At 36.1% G+C, this 20,028-nt stretch overlaps 1 protein-coding gene across 11 annotated transcripts in view; it reads left to right on the top strand.

Moving 5' to 3' along the window:
• Positions 1-20,028, top strand: part of ESR2 (estrogen receptor 2) — a 112,886-nt gene that overhangs the window by 6,130 nt on the left and 86,728 nt on the right. For 10 of the 11 annotated variants that reach the window (XR_009500934.1, XR_009500935.1, XM_059914397.1 and 7 more), the window contains exon 3: positions 2,619-2,695. The gene's annotated coding sequence lies outside the window, so the exon portion shown is untranslated. The remainder of the gene's footprint in view (positions 1-2,618; positions 2,696-20,028) is intronic. The other variant, XM_059914394.1, reaches the window with a different exon arrangement.

The raw sequence follows: 20,028 nt of genomic DNA, 5'->3' as shown, positions 1-20,028 counted from the left end.
ACATGATGCCATGGTATCTTCTTGTCCTTTCATATTCACATAGGGCCTGGTTTCTTTTTACTCTGACTTTTCTCTTTCTTTTCACTCTGGAATGGTCTCTTCACTCTGCCTTTTCTCTTTCAACCAAATGTACCCTGTGTCAGTAAACTAAAAGAATTCAAAGAATTATCAGATGTCAATTAAAATAATAAAAAGAAACATATCCTTGTATATATATAATATTAAATATTCTGTTTCTCATCAAACTTTCCTCCATGTATCTATTTCCTAACTCCATCATTACTTCTGTATTACTGGCATTCTGCCGTAAGGAAGAGCTTTCTCCTTTCTGAATTCAACTTTAGAAATTGTCTCTTGACTTCCACCTATGGCAGAAGATTTAGATAACTGGCACTAGTTCTTCATTGCCTTTCTCTCATCTTCGCAGTAGAATTATATTATTTTTAGTTCCTCCATAGGTGATCTTTGTGATTTAAATTAATATACTGGCACTTCTTTTTCTTGTTGTTTCAACTCTTTATGATACCTCTTGATCTTTAGTAAAGTGAAGATTTTTGTTGTCCTTGCTCTTCCCTTTCATTCTCTTTCCCTGTTCTGCTTCCTGACTTCTCTCACTTAAACTTTTACTTTTACACCATTGAGGTTGTTATTTACATGATGTCTTGTAACCATTATTGTCACTGTGAGATTATCTAGTTTCCCATCAATTTTTCACTTAATGGCTTTAGTGCTCATTGATGAGCCTTACCTGAATTATTTCACTAGGAATGGCAAAATATTGATGTTTTAAAATATAGTATTTTTGCTATACAGTAGGTCCTTATTAGTTATCTATTTTGTATAGTAGTAGTATATGAATATAGTAGTGTGTATATAGTAGTGTGTGTATGTATATAGTCGTGTGTATATGTAGTAGTGTGTATATGTCAATCCCAGTCTCCCAATTTATCCCTTCCCCCCACCTTACCCCCTGGTAACCATAAGTTTGTAATGACCTATATGGGGAAAGAATCTAAAAAAAGAGTTGATATATGTGTATGTATAATTGACTCACTTTGCTGTGCAGCAGAAACTAATACAACATTGTAAATCTACTATACTCCAATAAAATTTTTTAAAAAATTATAGTATTTGTTCTGCATTTATTGGCTGCCAGACTCTGTTATTCTAACCATCCTAATTGTTGTAAAGGACAGCTTCAGTGTTTTCACTCATGCTTTTAATGCTTTCCCATTGACTCAGAAATTAAATTCCAATGCTTCTGTGTTATATCTAAGCCTTTTCTATTATATTTTCCACCCTTATTTATCTCCCTTACTCCTCTAGATATACTATGATCCTGGAAAGAGTTCTGTGCTCCTCAAAATTTCCCCCCTTCCCCTGCTTCTCCATCTTTGTTCTTGCTTTTCCCTCTACCTAGATTACACTCACTCCTGTGGAAATTTTATCCAAAGTCTTTACAATGACCTCAGATTGGCCTACAAGGTCTTACCACAGTAGAGTTCCTATCTCCTTGGACCTTATCCCCATCTGCTTTCTCTCTGTCTCATTCTAGTTGCACTGGTCCTCAAACACACCATTCTCACTTCCACATCAAGCCTTCGCATTTACTCTTCCTACTTCCTATAGCTCTCCCTCCTGATATCTGCAGAGCTCACTCTGTCATCAGCTCTTTCATGTATTTGCTCAAATATCACCTTCGTGGTGAGGCCTTCTCTGACCACTCACTTTGAAATTGCAACACCTCCTTCACCCTTCCTACACTGTCCCCCTTCCCTATTTTATCTTTCTCCATAGTACTTATCTCTGTCTAATGTATATGATTTATTGGTTTAACTTATTTTCTCTTCCACCCTTACTCCCTGCTGGGTATAAGTTCTTTGAGGACAGAGATTTTTATCTATTTTGTTAACTGCTGAATACTTACTTACAATGTTTGAAATTTAGCAGAATTCAGTAAATATGACTAAAATACTTAAATTTATGGAATGAGTGAATGAATGACCAAACCTGCAATGTGGTGAATTTTTTGGTTGTTGAATGAATGAATCCACTTCTCAAGAACCATCTCAAATACCATCTCTTTTTGGAAATTTATTTTTGTTCCTTGGGTCATCTCTATTCCAGATGATCTCTTTATTCTCCAGTTCACATAGAAAATGTTTATACTTTGTTATGGCACTTATATTTTGTCTTATTATTGTACTTATTAACATAGTGAGTAGATACTATCTAATTTATTTCTATCCTCAGGAATATGTAGCACTACGTTATGTATACAGAGCACACCAAATAAATATATGTGAAATTAAAATACAAATATAATGATAAATTCTTTTGCTTTGTTCATTCTTATTCTTTGGACATTTCCTCTCATACCCTGTTCTTGCTTTAGAGAACTTTTATTCCCCTCTCACTTATTCACTTAATACAGACATGAAAAACCCTTTTGCTTCCTTGGCACACTTTTGCTAAGCTACATGACATTCATCAAACTCTGGTTCAGAGCATTATGTCAGGATTTAGAAGTCTTAGTCAGGATTAGTATTCTAATCCTCAACTCTATCATGAACTGTGATTGTGATCCTGAACTTGTATTTTTTTTTTTTTATCTGTAGCACAGAAATACAAAATCTTAGAAGTGGATGCAATATTAAAGTTCATAAACCAAGTTTTCAGTCAACATTCTTTACAGGTATTTATCTACTTCTATTTCAATATTTCCAGTGACAAGGACTTACTGCCCCCCCCTCCAAAAGCCATTACATTTTCAGACAGCCTTAATTTTAAGAAAATTCTTATTTTTTTAAGCTAAAACCTACTGTCTTCTAACTTTCATCTTTTTGATCTCCTTTAAAATTTTCCTTCCCTATGCTCAGTTACTGAATTCTAGAAATGATTTCCCAGTACCATCATTTCAACCCCTGTTACCATTCTCATTTGATGACATAAGTCTTTCTTTCTACGTGGGGTTTTCTGTCCTAAGGTTTCATACTATGACTGTATTTATATTTCAAAAGGAGGGAAATAGATGTCTTCATATTAAATTCTAAATGGGAGTTTAACATGTGTGTCAGTATATTTAGGATAAAGATGAAGCTCTCCTGGCCAAGAACTTTGAAAGATACAACATTTTTCACTTTGAAGGACCAAAAGATGGGCAGAAAATTTGGGATAAATGTCGAAAAGATTTGATCCATAAGGAAAAACAAATATCTGAATCAGACACACCTCTGTGTTCATTCCACTGGAAAACTAAAACTGTGTGATCCCACTGTCAGAAATTTCTTAGTCAGTTGTTTACTCTTCCCAGCAACAGTGTTGTCCCCATACCAGCCATGGAGGAAGCTGTGAAAAAGAGGATTCAGGAAATTGGTGCAAATGAGCCATCTTGGAAGTCTGTAGGTATATTGACAGATAGATGACTTACTCTTTCAAATTTGTTTCTTTTTAAAAATCTAGATTTTGATATTAGCCAATTTGGTAAACTCTGTGGTTCTGAATATTAATTTTGATTTTGTCACTATAAACATAACTGATAACTATCAGGAAGTGTTTTTTTCTTTTGCTATAGAGAAAGGAAGATCTTCATAGGAAATTCAGATGCTCACTCAGCAAATAGAGCAGCTGCACCATCTTTATGAATAAAGTGTTTATGAATCATCCCAGGCTGAAAAAAGTATAGGGAACAATAAAGACCCTTGATATATCTGAATGGAAAAATTGCTTTCCATGAGTTTTTTTCAAGAAAGATTTACCTTAGATTAAAAAAAGACTTTCCTGAATGATAGATGTTAATTTGGGCAAAGAAAATGACCATATATTATTGTAATATTAATAACTTTAATTTTGTTTATTGTAGAAAACTGATAAAACTTTATATTTCACCTATGATTGAAAAAAGGGAAGAAAAACAGTTATAAATCCTTAAAGTGATGCTTCTATCTTTACCAAAAAGCCTTCCCTTTTTCATATCTTGTACTTTTTCATTGTGTACATATTTGGTATTTGTTGTGAGAGCATTTATGTATAATTGTTAATGTACTTATAGGAAGACTCTAGGAAAAGGAACTCAAAAGAATGACTCTCTAATAGTGGAATTTCAGGCACTGTGGTACCTAGATATGGTGGGTATTGGGTGGGGGGTCTTTGATGATATCTTTTAATAATGACCATGTAGATCATTGTTTTTCTACTTTTTCTTTCCTTGCATCTGTAAAGACAAGGTCATTGCTCAAACAGGATAGGAAGTAGGATGTGCTATCATTTGTTTTTGGGAGATCGTGATACTGTTTCACTACCTCCTTAGAAAACTACATGTCTTACCCAAACCTATGTTATACTGTTTTGACAATTGCTATGCAGTGTCATTTCACGTTCACTCACTAATTTGCTGTCTATATTATCTATTAGTACATAACCGATGACCCTAAAACTCAGCAGCTTAGAACAAGAAACATTTATGATCTCATGCAGTTTCTAAGGTTGGGAATTCAGGAGTAGCTTAGTTGCGCTGGATGGTTCTGGCTGAGGATTTCTTGTGAGGTTGCAGTTAATAAGTTGGCTGGGGAGGCGATCATCTGGATGCCTGACTGGGCTGCCTCTAGACCTCTCCATAGGGCTGCTTCCACATCCTCACCAGCATTTGGTGTTCTCAGTGTTTCAGATTTCAGTCATTCTAATAGTTGTGTAGTGGTATTTCATTATTTTAATTGCAATCCCCTAAGGCTATATGATGTTTAGCATATTCGCATATGCTGCTTTGCCATCTGTATATCTTCTTTGGTGAGGTTCTGTTCAGAACCTTTGCCCATTTTTAAATTGGGTTGTTTGTTTTCTTATTGTTGAGTTTTAAGATTTCTTTGTATATTTTGGATACCAATCTTCTATGAGATATGTATTTTGCAAAGATTATCTCCCAATTTGTGGCTTATCTTTTCATTTTCTCACCAGTGTCTCTCACAGAGCAGAAGTTTGTTTAATTAATACTTTATTTTTTAGAAGAGTTTAAGGTTCACAGCAAAACTGAGAGGAAGATAAAGAGATTTCCTACGTATCACCTGCCCCACACATGCATAGCTTCTTCCATTATCAACATGCCCTATCAGATTGGTACATTTATTACAATTGATGGATCTACATTGACACATCATAATCATCCACAGTACATAGTTTACATTATGGTTCACTCTTGGTGTTTTACATAGAGCAGAAGTTTCTAATTTTAATGAAGTCCAACTTATCAAAAAAAATGTTTTTTAATCTTTTGGCTGCACTGCATGGCACGTGGGATCCTACTTCCCTGACCAGGGATTGAACCCACGCCCCCACGCATTAGAAGCACGGAGTCTCAACCACTGGACCACCTGGGAAGTCCCCAACTTATCAATTTTTTCTTTCATGAATTATACTTTTGGTGTTGTATCTAAAAAATCTCCAAGCCTAAGATAACCTGGATTTTCTCCCATATTATCTTCTAGGAGTTTTAGAGTTAGTGTTTTATGTTTAGATCTGTGACCCATTTTGATTTAATTTTTGTGAAAAGTGTAAGGTCTGTGTCTAGATTTATCTACTTATTTTTGCACGTGGATATCCAGTTGCTCCAGCACTGTTTGTTGAAAAGACTATCATTTCTCCATTGAATTGCCATTGTTCTTTTGTCACAGATGAATTGACTATATTTGCATGGGTCTGTTCTGGGCTCTCTAGTGTGTCCATTTTTTTCACCCCTACCACACTGTCTTGTTTACTGTAGCTTTATAGTAAGTCTTGAGGTTGGTTAGTATCAGTCCTCCAACTTTTTTCTTCTCCTTCAGTATTGTGCTGGGTCTTTTGCCTTTTGATATAAACTTCAGAATCAGTTTGCTGATCCCACAAAAGTAACTTGCTGGGATTTTGATTGGGATTGTGTTGAATCTACAGATTAAGTTGGAAAAAACTGACATTTAATAATATTGAATGAGTCTTCCTATACATGAACACTGAATATCTCTCCATTTATTTAGATCTTTGATTTCTTTTCATACAAAGATTTTAGTTTTCCTCAGAATGATCTTGTACATATTTTGATAGATTCATACCTAAGTATTTTACCTTGATTAGTGCTAATTTAAATGGTATTGAACTTTTAATTTTGATTTCTGGCTGTTTATTACTGGCATATAGGAAAGCAATTTATTTATTTATTTTTTATTTTTTAACATCTTTATTAGAGTATAATTGCTTTACAATGGTGTGTTAGTTTCTGCTTTATAACAAAGTGAATCAGTTATACATATACATATGTTCCCATATCTTTTCCCTCTTGCATCTCCCTCCCTCCCACCCTCCCTATCCCACCCCTCTAGGTGGTCATAAAGCACAGAGCTGATCTCCCTGTGCTATGTGGTTGCTTCCCACTAGCTAGCTATTTTACGTTTGGTAGTGTATATATGTCCATGCCACTCTCTCACTTTGTCACATCTTACCCTTCCCCCTCCCCATATCCTCAAGTCCATTCTCTAGTAGGTCTGTGTCTTTATTCCTGTCTTGCCACTAGGTTCTTCATGACCTTTTTTTTTTCCCCTTAGATTCCATATATATGTGTTAGCATACTGTATTTGTTTTTCTCTTTCTGACTTACCTTCCTCTGTATGACAGACTCTAACTCCATCCATCTCACTACAAATAACTCCATTTCGTTTCATTTTATGGCTGAGTAATATTCCATTGTATATATGTGCCACATCTTCTTTATCCATTCATCCGATGACGGACATTTAGGTTGCTTCCATGTCCTGGCTATTGTAAATAGAGCTGCAATGAACATTTTGGTACATGACTCTTTTTGAATTATGGTTTTCTCAGGGTATATGCCCAGTAGTGGGATTGCTGGGTCGTATGGTAGTTCTATTTTTAGTTTTTTAAGGAACCTCCATCCTGTTCTCCATAGTGGCTGTATCAATTTACATTCCCACCAACAGTGCAAGAGTGTTCCCTTTTCTCCACACCCTCTCCAGCATTTATTGTTTCTAGATTTTTTGATGATGGCCATTCTGACCACTGTGAGGTGATATCTCATTGTAGTTTTGATTTGCATTTCTCTAATGATTAATGATGTTGAGCATTCTTTCATGTGTTTGTTGGCAATCTGTATATCTTCTTTGGAGAAATGTCTATTTAGGTCCTCTGCCCATTTTTGGATTGGGTTGTTTGTTTTTTTGTTATTGAGCTGCATGAGCTGCTTGTAAATCTTGGAGATTAATCCTTTGTCAGTTGCTTCATTTGCAAATATTTTCTCCCATTCTGAGGGTTGTCTTTTGGTCTTGTTTATGGTTTCCTTTGCTGTGCAAAAGCTTTTAAGTTTCATTAGGTCCCATTTGTTTATTTGTGTTTTTATTTCCATTTCTCTAGGAGCTGGGTCAAAGCAATTGATTTTTGTAATGTTAACCATCTATCCTGAGACCTTGCTATAACTGCTTATTAATTCCAGGAGGTTTTTTGTTGTTGTTGTTGATTCATTGAGATTCTCATATAGACAATTATATCACCTATCAACAAAAACAGTTTTATTTCTTTCTTTCCAATCTGTATTCATTTTATTTCATTTTCTTGACTTATTGCACTGGCTACATCTTCCAGCACTGGCTAGATCTTACAGCTAGATGTGTTGAATAAGAATGATGAGCACAGACATCCTCTTCCCAATCTTAGAGGGAAAGAATTCAGTTTTTCACCATTAAATATAATATTAGATTTATATTTTGGTAGATAATTTTTTATCAAGTTGAGGAAGTTCCCTCGTATTTCTATTTTTCTGAGTTTTTATCATGAGTGAGTGTTGAATTTTGTCAAATATGTTTTCTGTGTGTGTCTATTGATATGATCACATGATTTTTCTTTTCTAGCCTGTTAATATGGTAGGTTACACTGATATTTGAATGTTGAACCAGTCTCTCATCCTTGGAATTAATCCCACTTGGTCATGGTATATAATTCTTTATATATTGCTAAATTTGATTTGCTAATATTTTGCTAAGAATTTTTGTGTTTATTCATGCTGCATATTGATCTGTAGTTTTCTTTTTTTGTATTGTCTGTGTCTTGTTTTGGTATCAGGGTAATACTAGCTTCATAAAATGAATTAGGTCAAATAAATCATTGTGTTTTATACCTAAAACAATGGCATATGAAAATTTCATCTCAAAATTTTTTAAAAAGATTGAAAAATACTTTAAAAATGAATTGGGAAGTAATTTTTTTTTATTTTTTGGAAGGTATTATGTAGAATTGATGTTAACTCTCTTTAAATGTTTGGCAGAATTCTCCAGTTAAGTCATCTGGACCTGGAGGTTTTTGGAGGGAGGAGGGTTTAAATTATAAATTCAATTTCCTTAATATTTATAGGGCAATTAATATTATATATTTAATATTAGATGAGTTGTGGTGGTTTCTGTTTTCAAAGAATTGGTTCATTTAATCTAAGTTTTCAGGTGTATATGTGTGGAGTTGTTTGTAATTGTTTATGGTATGAATGTTTGCATTCCCCACAAAGTCATATGTTGAAGCCCTGATGCCCAATGTGACGGGGCCTTTGGAAGGTGATTGGCTTATGAGGGAAGAGCCCTCATGAATTGGATCAGTGCCCCTATAAAAGAGACTCCAGCAAGATACCTCATCTCCTTCCACTGTGTAAGGACACAGCTTGGACTTCCTAGTCTCCAGAACTGTGAGAAATAAAATTATGTTGCTCCCCAGACTGTGGTATTTTCTTATAGCAACCCAAGTGAACTAAGAGAATAATATTCCTTTTTTATTTTTTAGATGTGGGCATTTCTGGGCAGCTGACTTCTTTTGTTCCAATTCTGGGATACATGAAATATAAAAGAAAACCTAGGCAACTAACCATGTTGTTCCTCAGGGCCCAAGGTCCCTAGCTGGTCTGTTTTCTTCTCTCCACCTTTCCGAGTCTTCTTATGTTTGCTTTATGTACAATGTCCGGAGTTTTAGTTGTACTTAAGTAGCAGGAAGAATAGGGAAAAGTATATCTACCCTATGTTCCCAGAGTGCAAGTCTCCATCTTAAGTTTTTGATATTACTATGTGGTTTATGTATTGCTAAGGTATTGTGGCCAAATCATTTTTGACAAGATAAAGTATCACTATTACTATGAAATCATTGTTGTCCATTTGGCAAATCTTAATTAAATTCAGTGGCCTGAGGTGCTTGGTGAATATGACTTTTGAACATGTGGAAATGTTTTAAGTATTGACTTAGAGCAGACTATTTCTATAATAGCAAAAGATTTGCCCTAATTTCATTTGTGAGTAGATATTTGTACATAAAAGTTTATTTGACAAATAAAATATGGTCATTTAATTCTTCAAAGGCAGTTTACAGACAGATCTGCTTTTGGATAATTACAGATGTCTCAACCATGTATTTGATTTCACAGACAAATGAATAAGTAGAAGAGAAACACTGCAAGCAATTGAGTGTAAATGTGCATTCAAATAACAACTTTAATAATTAAATTTATGTCTTCAGCGTTTCCTGACAAGAATGTCATACCTATTTCTCGTAGTTACATTGATTGGTTCGGTAACCTGAAATAAATGGTCTGAGATTGTTAGTTTGTATTTTAAAATCCTTTCAATTTAGTCAGAGGGAGTAACCATATCACACACACACTTCTTCTATGGAATAAATGTGGCTATTCTGCCTATGAAAAAGTCCATGTTCTATTTTTTCCTAATAATTTCCCCCTCTGTGTTCACATAGCTTTTATAGCAGTGTTTTCATAAACAATGCATTGTCATACACCTCGAATTGGTATATATGTTTCACGGCACAGGTGTGAGACCTCTCGAAGCCTCCAACGTTAATCATCACTAATTGTATCATTGTGCCATGGTTAGTAGAGAATATAGAGGCTAGGAAAAAATGTAGGCTTTAAAAACATAAGCAAAAGTGTTCTACTAGTTGGGAATGTCAAGAGGCCCAAATATGAATTTAAGTTAGAGTTTTATGAAATAAGTTCTCCTCTTAATGCCTTTTAATATAATTTTCTTTAGTATCCCATAACACCCTCTAAGCCAGTAGTGCTCCATAATTATTTTAAAGTCAATGTCCTTTCTCTGTAATTTTAGCAGCCTCCAGTCTCCTAAGCATAGCTGCAGGTTGAAATGATTTTGGAGAACTGTGAGCAAAAATCTAATACCAAAAGAAAAAAAAAAGCTTCATTTTGCAGAGAAGGGTGTACTAGGTAATTGACAGAGAATGACCAGGAACATGGACGTAGGAGTAGGTCAGACAGATTGAATTAAGTATTTTGAATGCACTGTAAATGAGATTTTGAAATCAATATGCCATTTTTGTTGTATCTGATACGGACTTTTAAAGGACAGAGGCAGGATGGAAAGATGTAATACTGCTTTGTTTAGCCCTGCTAACACAAAGGGAAGTGCTGTGTGTAAAAGTTCCCCAGAATCTCTTGAAAAAGGCAAGGTGTACTCATATGAGTTTGCCTTTAGAACCAGGTGTTTATAATTGTATATGAAATAATTATACGTTAAATACTATTGCAATATACATGCTGCTAATTTTCATCTTGTAACATCTTACTGTCTTTTTATTATTATTGTTTTGGGGTTTTCCTTAACAGCTCTTGGCTGGACACAAACTTACTGAGGTTACTCCAACCTTTATTATGCTGCATTCGAATGCAGGGATTCTAAGCAGCCCTGACTAGATCTCAAGGAATTGGTATTCCAAGTGTAGCAGATACTTTTGGTTCCATACCCAATAGCCATTTCCTTTTTGTTTGCTTCTAGAGCCCCATATATGTTAGGGTTCCACCCTTTCTTTGCAGTCCTGTGCTCAGAGAAGAGATGAATCCTAGCAGGTATAAGCTAGTCAAAATGGCCCTTTCCCTTAGCCAGTGATTGGTTTAGAGGTGTGAGTATGAACCAGTTTGGTCAAGGAATCATGAGAAATATGCTAGAGAAACTCAACTTCTCCTTGCTCTCAAAAAAAGACAGAGGGAGGAGATAATCCTTTTTTCTACTGAATGCCATGCCTTAATGTGACCCTTGAGCTGCTGCTGCTGTCTAGAATTGTGGATGGGCTGACCTGAGGACAAAGTGGGGCGCACCAAGGATGGCAGAGCAGATGGAAAGAACAGACCCAATGACGATGTTGAGTTTCTGATTTAGAATGAAAGTTAGAGCTGCCCTACACCTAGGTTTGTTAAGTGATGTTACATGCCCCTCTGTTTAGTCATTCAGTCAAGATTCTCTATTACTTGAAACCGAAAAGGTCCTGTGAAGATAATGTTATACCACCCTTGGCTTATGTAACATCGTCCACTTAGAAAACATACTTTTTAAAGCAGTAATGGATATCAGTCATGGGATCTCTCCTTGTGTTCTTTAGGGAGTCTAGGCATGCTAAATAATTCCACTTTTACACCACTGTGGGGAAAGAAAGAACTTGGCAATAATAGTTACTATTTACAGAATCCTGTACATTGAGCACTGTGCCAGATGCTTTAAATTCTCACAAAATGCTTAGGTATTATTTCCACCATTTTTTCCCCCCCACAAATAAGGAAACTGAAGCTCAGGAAGTTTAAACTACTTGCCCAATGTAAAAAGCTAGTAAGAGGTAGTAAAGAACTGAGCAGAAGTCTCTTTTTAATAAAACTTGTACTCCTAGTTTTGCTGATTCCATTTTATTTAGCATGATATACTGGTTATTAAGGACAAAAAGAGATAAAGTCAAAGTTGTATTATAGCTTTAAAAAAATCCTCAGGACTTTCACCCAAAAGAAAAAAGTTCATGCCAAAGGACTATAGAAAGCAGGCCTTTAAGGATGTGGTTGCAGTTGTTTCCGGATTACACGTGATGGTGCAGAGGAGAGGTAACTGTGATGGGAGAAGTCACACAGGTTGATGGTTAAAGAGCCCAAGCTCTGGGCCAGCCTGCTTGAGTGGGCATCATTAAGCGCTTTTACAGTGTATGGGTGATCAGGTTGGAGAACGAGGATAAATGGCTATTGTAACTAGTGCTGCTAAGAACATTGTGGTGCATGTATCTTTCTGAATTAGAGTTTTCTCCGGATATATGCCCAGGAGTGGGGATGCAGGATCATATGGTAACTCTATTTTTAGCTTTTTAAGGAAATTCCATATTGTTCTCCATAGTGGCTGCACCAATTTACATTCCCATCAACAGTGTAGGAAGGTTCCTTTTTGTCCACACCTTCTCCAGCATTTATTATTTGTAGACTTTTTGATGATGGCCATTCTGACCAAGATGAGGTAATACCTCATTGTAGTTTTGATTTTCATTTCTCTAATAATTAGCGATGTTGAGCATCTTTTTTTAAAAAATAAATTTATTTATTTGGGGCTGTGTTGGGTGTTCATTGCTGCACGTGGGCTGCTTTCTCTAGTTGCAGCGAGAGGGGGCTACTCTTCGTGGTGGTGTGTGGGCTTCTCATTACGGTGGCTTCTCTTGTTGCAGAGCATGGGCTCTAGGTGCACAGGCTTCAGTAGTTGTGGCACACGGGCTCAGTAGTTGTGGCTCACGGGCTTAGTTGCTCTGTAACATGTGGAATCTTCCTGGACCAGGGCTTGAACCCGTGTCCCCTGCATTGGCAGGCAGATTGTTAGCCACTGCACCACCAGGGACGTCCCTGTTGAGCATCTTTTCATGTGCCTGTTGGCCATCTGTATGTCTATTTGGGAAAAATGTCTATTTAGATCTTCTGCCCATTTTTTGATTGGGGTGTTTATTTATTTATTTTGATATTGAGCTGTATGAGCTGTTTGTATATTTTGGAAATTAATGCCTTGTAGGTCACATCATTTGCAAACATTTTCTCCCATTCTGTAGGTCTTTTTGGTTTCCTTTGCTGTGCAGAAGCTTTGAAGTTTAATTAGGTTCCATTTGTTTTTTTTTTTGCTTTTATTTCCTTTGTTTTAGGAGACAGATCCAAAAAAATATTTCTTCAATTTATGTCAAAGAGTGTTCTGCCTATGCTTTCCTCTAGGGGTTTTACAGTATCCAGTCTTACATTTAGGTCTTTAACCCATTTTGAGTTTATTTTTGTATATGGTGTTAGAGGATGTTCTAATTTCATTCTTTTACATGTAGCTGTCCAGTTTTCCCTGCACTGCTTATTGAAGAGACTGTCTTTTCTCCATTGTATATTCTTGCCTCCTTTGTCTTAGATTAATTGACCATAAGTGTGTGGATTTATTTCTGGGCTTTCTATCCTGTTCCATTGATCTATATGTCTGTTTTTCTGTCAGTGCCATACTGTCTTGATTACTGTAGACTTGTGGTATAGTCTGAAGTCAGGGAACGTGATACTGTTACCAAGTTCAAGCTCATATGCTCACCACATGACAGGCAAATAAATCAAGAGATGAGTTGTTGGGGCAAGGAATAGCAACTTTATTTGGAAAGCCCGCAAACTGAGAAGATGGTGGACTAGTGTCCCAAAGAACCATCTTTCTTGAGTTAGGATTCAGGCTTCTTTTATACTAAAAGGGGAAGGGGTAAAGTCAAACATTTCCTGGTTCCGGTCAGACTCCGGAGGGGATGTGTTAGTTTCTTCCTTCCTGTAGCCATTCACAGGTGGACCTGGTCAGGATGTTTTCTGTGAGCTAAACAAAGGTATTTTAGCTTAACACTCACAACATGGGAGTCAGGGTTCCCAGAGATGGACCATTTTGTATAATTTAAGCTTATAGGCAGCATACCTTTAGTGATTAACTTGTAGCAAAAGCAATAGAATACAAATGTTAAAGTAAAAGAAACAGATCCAATATGGAGTCAGATTTGTTCTTCCCTATTACAATACCTCAAGCTTTGTTCTTTTTTCTTAACACATTATTGACCAGAGATGTATTAATACGTCTTTTGTTACCCGAACATTATCGACCGGAGACATTTCAGTATTCATTTACATAACAAATCGCCAGCCACAGGCATTAGTTTCTGCAAAAATCCCCTGGTCAATAATGAGTTAAGGTTACTTTGTCTGTTTGGAGTGTTCTATGGTTCTAAATAGGAATTTTAGGATTATTTGTTTAGTTCTATGAAAAATGACATGGGTATTTTGATAGGGATTACATTAAATCTGTAGATTGCTTTGGGTAGTACAGACATTTTAACAATACTAATTTTTCCAATCCATGAACATGGGGTATCTTTCCATTTCTTTGTATCACCTTCAACTTCCTTCCTCAGTGTTTTATAGTTTTCAGAGTATAGGTCTTTCACCTCCTTGGTTAAGTTTATTTCTAGATATTTTATTTTTTGATGTGATTTTAAATGGGATTGTTTTCTTGCTTTCTCTTTATCTCAGTTCATTATTAGTGTATAGAAAAGCAACAGATTTCTGTATATTAATCTCATACCTGCAACTTTACTGAATTAATTTATCAGTTATAATAGCTTTCTGATAGAAATTTTAGGGTTTTCCATATATAGTATCACATCATCTGCAAATAGTGACAGTTTTACTTCTTTTCTTCAAATTTGGATGCCTTTTATATCTTTTTCTTGTCTGATTGCTGTGGCTAAGACTTCCAATACTATGTTGAATAAAAGTGGTGAGGGTGGGCATCCTTGTCATGTTCCTGATTTTAGAAGAAAAGCATTCAGCTTTTCATATTTGAGTATGATGTTAGCTGTGGGTTTGTCATCTATGGTCTTTACTATGTTGAGATATGTTCCCTCTATACCAATTTGGGGTTTTTTTTTGCATTTTTAAAAACATCTTTATTGGAGTATAATTGCTTTACAATAGTGTGTTAGTTTCTGCTGTATAACGAAGTGAATCAGCTATACATATACATATATCCCCGTATCTCCTCCCTCTTGCGTCTCCCGCCCACCCTCCCTATCCCACCCCTCTAGGTGGACACAAAGCACCGAGCTGATCTCCCTGTGCTATGTGGCTGCTTCCCACTAGCTCTCTATTTTACATTTGGTAGTGTATATATGTCCATGCCACTCTCTCACTTCATCCCAGCTTACCCTTCCCCCTCCCCGTGTCCTCAAGTCCATTCTCTACGTCTGTGTCTTTATTCCTGTCCTGCCCCTAGGTTCTTCATAACCATTTTTTTTTTTTAGATTCTATATATATGTGTTAGCATACGGTATTTGTTTTTCTCTTTCTGACTTACTTCACTCTGTATGACAGACGCTAGGTCCATCCACCTCACTACAAATAACTCCATTTCGTTTCATTTTATGGCTGAGTAATATTCCATTGTATATATGTGCCACATCTTCTTTATCCATTCGTCTGTCAATGGACACTTAGGGTGCTTCCATGTCTTGGCTATTGTAAATAGTGCTGCAATGAACATTGTGGTACATGACTCTTTTTGAATTATGGTTTTCTCAGGGTATATGCCCAGTAGTGGGATTGCAGGGTCATATGGTGGTTCTATGTTTAGTTTTTCAAAGAATCTCCATCCTGTTCTCCATAGTGGCTGTATCAATTTACATTCCCACCAACAGTGCAAGAGGGTTCCCTTTTCTCCACACCCTCTCCAGCATTTATTGTTTGTAGATTTGTTGATGATGGCCATTCTGACCGGTGTGAGGTGATACCTCATTGTAGTTTGCCTTTCTCTAATGATTAGTGATGTTAAGTATTCTTTCATGTGTTTGTTGGTATTCTGTATATCTTCTTTGGAGAAATGTCTATTTAGATCTTCTGCACATTTTTGGACTGGGCTGTTTGTTTTTTTGATATTGAGCTGCGTGAGCTGCCTGTATATTTTGGAGATTAATCCTTTGTCAATTATCAATTAATTATCAATTATCAATTAATCCTTTGATAATTGCTTTGTTTGCAAATATTTTCTCCCATTCTAAGGGCTGTCTTCTCGTCTTGTTTATGGTTTCCTTTGCTGTGCAAAAGCTTTTAAGTTTCATTAGGTCCCATTTGTTTAATTTTGTTTTTATTTCCATTTCTCTAGGAGGTGGGTCAAGAAGGATCTTGCTGTGATGTATGTCATAGAGTGTTCTGCCTATGTTTTCCTCTAAGAGTTTTATAGTGTCTGGCCTTACATTTAGCTCTTTAATCCATTTTTGAGTTTACTTTTGTGTATGGTGTTAGGGAGTGTTCTAATTTCATTCTTTTATATGTAGCTGTCCAGTTTTCCCAGCACCACTTATTGAAGAGGCTGTCTTTTTTCCATTGTATATACTTGCCTCCTTTATCAAAACTAAGGTGACCATATGTGTGTGGGTTTATCTCTGGGCTTTCTATCCTGTTCCATTGATCTATATTTCTGTTTTTGTGCCAGTACCATACTGTCTTGATTACTGTAGCTTTGTAGTATAGTCTGAAGTCCGGGAGCCTGATTTCTTCAGCCCCATTTTTCTTTCTCAAGATTGCTTTGGCTATTCGGGGTCTTTTGTGTTTCCATACAAATTATGCAATTTTTTGTTCTAGTTCTGTGAAAAATGCCATTGGTAGTTTAATAGGGATTGCACTGAATCTGTAGATTGCTTTGGGTAGTACAGTCATTTTCACAATGTTGATTCTTACAATCCGAGAACATGGTATATCTCTCCATCTGTTTGTATCATCTTTAATTTCTTTTATCAGTGTCTTATAGTTTTCTGCATACAGGTTTTTTGTCTCCTTAGGTAGGTTTATTCCTAGGTATGTTATTCTTTTTGTTTCAGTGGTAAATGGGAGTGTTTCCTTAATTTCTCTTTCAGATTTTTCATCATTAGTGTATAGGAATGCAAGAGATTTCTGTGCATTAATTTTATATCCTGCTACTTTACCAAATTCATTGATTCACTCTAGTAGTTTTCTGGTAGCATCTTTGGGATTCTCTATACCAGTTTGGATAAGAGTTTTTTTTATCATGAATGGATGTTGAATTTTGTCAAATACTTTTTTGTGTCTATTGAGATGATCATGTGATTTGATAATGTGGTCTATCACATTGATTAATTTGCAGGTATTGAACTATCCTTGCATCCCTGGAATAAATCCCACTTGATCATGGTGTATGATTCTTTCTATATGTTGTTGAATTCAGTTTGCTAATATTTTCTTGAGGATTTTTACATCTATATTCATCAGAGATATTGGGCTGTAATTTTCTTTTTTAGTCATATCTTTGGTTTTGGTATCAGGGTAGTGGTGGCCTCATTGAATGAATTTGAGAGTGCTTCCTTCTCTTCAATTTTTTGGAATAGTTTGAGAAGGATAGGTATTAGCTCTTCTTTATATGTTTGGTAGAATTCCTCTGTGAAGCCATCCAGTCATGAACTTTTGTTTGCTGGCAGTTTTTTTATTACTAATTCATTTTTTAAAAAATTGAATTCTATAACTAATTTAATTCTAATATTAATTGAATTACTAATTCAAGTAATCCCTTGAATTATTGATTGGTCTGTTCAGATTGTCTGTCTCTTTCTGATTCAGTTTGGAAGATTGTATATTTCCTGGAAATTATCCATTTCTTCTAGGTTTTCCAAGTTTTTCATAGTATTCTATTATTTTTTGTATCTCTGTGATATCAGTTATAATTTCTCTTCTTTCATTGCTTATTTTGTTTGAGTTCTCTCTCTTTTTTTCTTAATTAGCCTGGCTAAAGGCTTATCAATTTTGTATATCTTTTCAAAAAACAGCTCTTAATTTCCTTTATCTTTTCTATCATTTTTTTGTCTCTATTTTATCTCCTCTTTGATTTTTATTATTTTCTTCCTTCTGCTGACTTTGGACCTTGTTTGTTCTCCTTCTTCTCATTCCTTTAGATGATAGGTTAGGTTATTTATTTGAGATTTTTCTTGTTTCTCGAGGTAGGCCTGTATCGCTGTGAACTTTTCTCTTAAAACTGTTTTTATTGCCTCCCATAGATTTTGGAAAGCTGCGTTTTTATTTTCATTTGTCTTGAGGTGTTTTCTGATTTCCTCTTTGATTTCTCTGGACAGCTCCCAATCCACTGCCTCTGTGAGTGCCAGTAATGGCCACCCTCACCCCCTTCACATGCAGTACTAGGTCCAAGCCTGCTCTGGCTGCCACAAATGAGCACTCTCCTTGGCACTGGCAGCCTTCAGCCTTCACCCTAATGGGGAGCTGCACTGGAACAAGAGGTGTCAGGGTGGGTGCTCAACATGGGCTGGGACATGCACTGGGGTGGTCATGGGAAACTGGCCAAAGCCCTGGGCAGTTTCAACCTGCTTCCTCCGCCTTGTTACTGGGAGTAAGCAGGCATATGTCCATTCCTCACGAGCTGAATCTAGGTTTCTTACAGCCCTCCTGTTAGTCCCACTGTTTTTCAAACCAGCTAAGGAGACTCCTCTTCCTGGTGCCTGATCCCAGGGCTACAGTGCCCAATATGTGGTCAAATTGCTCATGCCCCAGGGAGAATCTTGAAGCCCATCTAATCCCCCTCCTCTTCTGTGTCCCCTCCTAGGGGCACAGATCCCTCCCCGATCTCTTCTCTTCCCTTCCTACCCGACTCTGTGTGGATGTTTCTATACAGCCTTGGTTGCATAATAGTCTTTCTGCCAGTCTCCAGTTTGTTTTCAGTGAGGATTGCTCCACATGTAGATGTACTCTTGATGTGTTTGTGGGGGGAGGTGAGCTCAGCATCCTCCTGCTCTGCCATCCTGAGCTTCTCCCCAAATTAACTTTTAAATTTGTATATAGGTAGGTCTAGACATAACATGCATTCTTCTTTACTGCATCAGCCAGATAGACATTGAGTTATGATGTTTTATTTTTATAAAATATTTCATATGATGTAATTAATTTTAAATTAAGTTAAAATAATTTTAATTTAAAATCTTGATATTTTTAAATTGCCTTGTATTTTGCCTGTTAATTTTCATAAGTAGTTTTTAAAAGTAATTTAGAAGAAAATAGCTCTTTTGAAAGCATTTAAAAACAATTTTAACTTTTCTATTTTAATATTTTAATTTACTTTTTTGGGTAAATATATATCCATATTTTGTTCCATTTGAAGTTACAATTTAAAAAATAATTATACTATATTTTTTATTTTTTAGATAATAAAACACAAATTATATAAAAATTCAATTATAGCAAAATAATTGGTGGATTTCTGAAACAAAGGCAAGAAATATAACTGCTGTGGTCTCAATGTTTGTGTCCCCCCCCAAATTCATGTTGAAACCTAATGCCCAAGGTGATGGTATTAGGAAGTGGGGCCCTTGGGAGGCGATTTATCTTGAGGGTAGAGCCCTCATGAATGTGATTAGCACCCTTATAAAAAAAGACCCCAGAGAGCTCTCTCCCCTCTTCCACCTTGTGAGGACACAGTGAGAAGTCAGCAGTCTGCAGGCCAGAAGAGGGCTGTCACCAAAACCTGACCACGCTGCACCGTGATCTTGGATTTCCAGCCTCCAGGATGTGAGAATAAATTTCTGTTGTTTATAAGCTACCCAGTCTGTGGTATTTTGTTATAGTAGCCCAAAAGGACTAAAATCACAACTTTTAGGAAGTAATTGTGAATTATGTATGTTTTCACGTTATTACTAATTCAAGTGTTTTTATTCATCCAATCATTGTTGCCCTGTCAACAGAACCTAAACATGCACGATAATAATTAAATTTAGTCATGTTTGATATTTTGCCAACCTTCAGTCCTAGCAAACCTTACGTTTACACATAATTTTCAGTTTTGTTATTCCAAAGGTATATTTGCAAAATATATTTATTCAATAAAATACATTTTATTTAACAATTTATTAGCTTATTTATGTTTAAAAATTTAAACTGTGGCATGTGAGCTTTCATTTGTATGCTTGTCTGAGGTCCTGAAGATGTTAGGGACAGCCTGAAGGAGGGACTTTTTCAGGTCTTGAAGCTGCTTCTGTGGTCGCTGTGGAAACACCTGATCTGAGCCAACCTTGGCTAGTCTCCTTCCTTTTCTCCCTCTTGTTTTTGTTGTTGAAAACTGGGCAAGGAGGAGAAAGAATCTCCTGGAGATCAGTCTGTATGCTTTCTCTTTCCAAGAAAGACTCACAGGGGGT

This window comes from Balaenoptera ricei, chromosome 2 (assembly GCF_028023285.1).
Source record: "Balaenoptera ricei isolate mBalRic1 chromosome 2, mBalRic1.hap2, whole genome shotgun sequence".
Lineage (NCBI taxonomy): Eukaryota > Metazoa > Chordata > Mammalia > Artiodactyla > Balaenopteridae > Balaenoptera > Balaenoptera ricei.
This window is presented reverse-complemented; position numbering and strand designations above follow the sequence as displayed.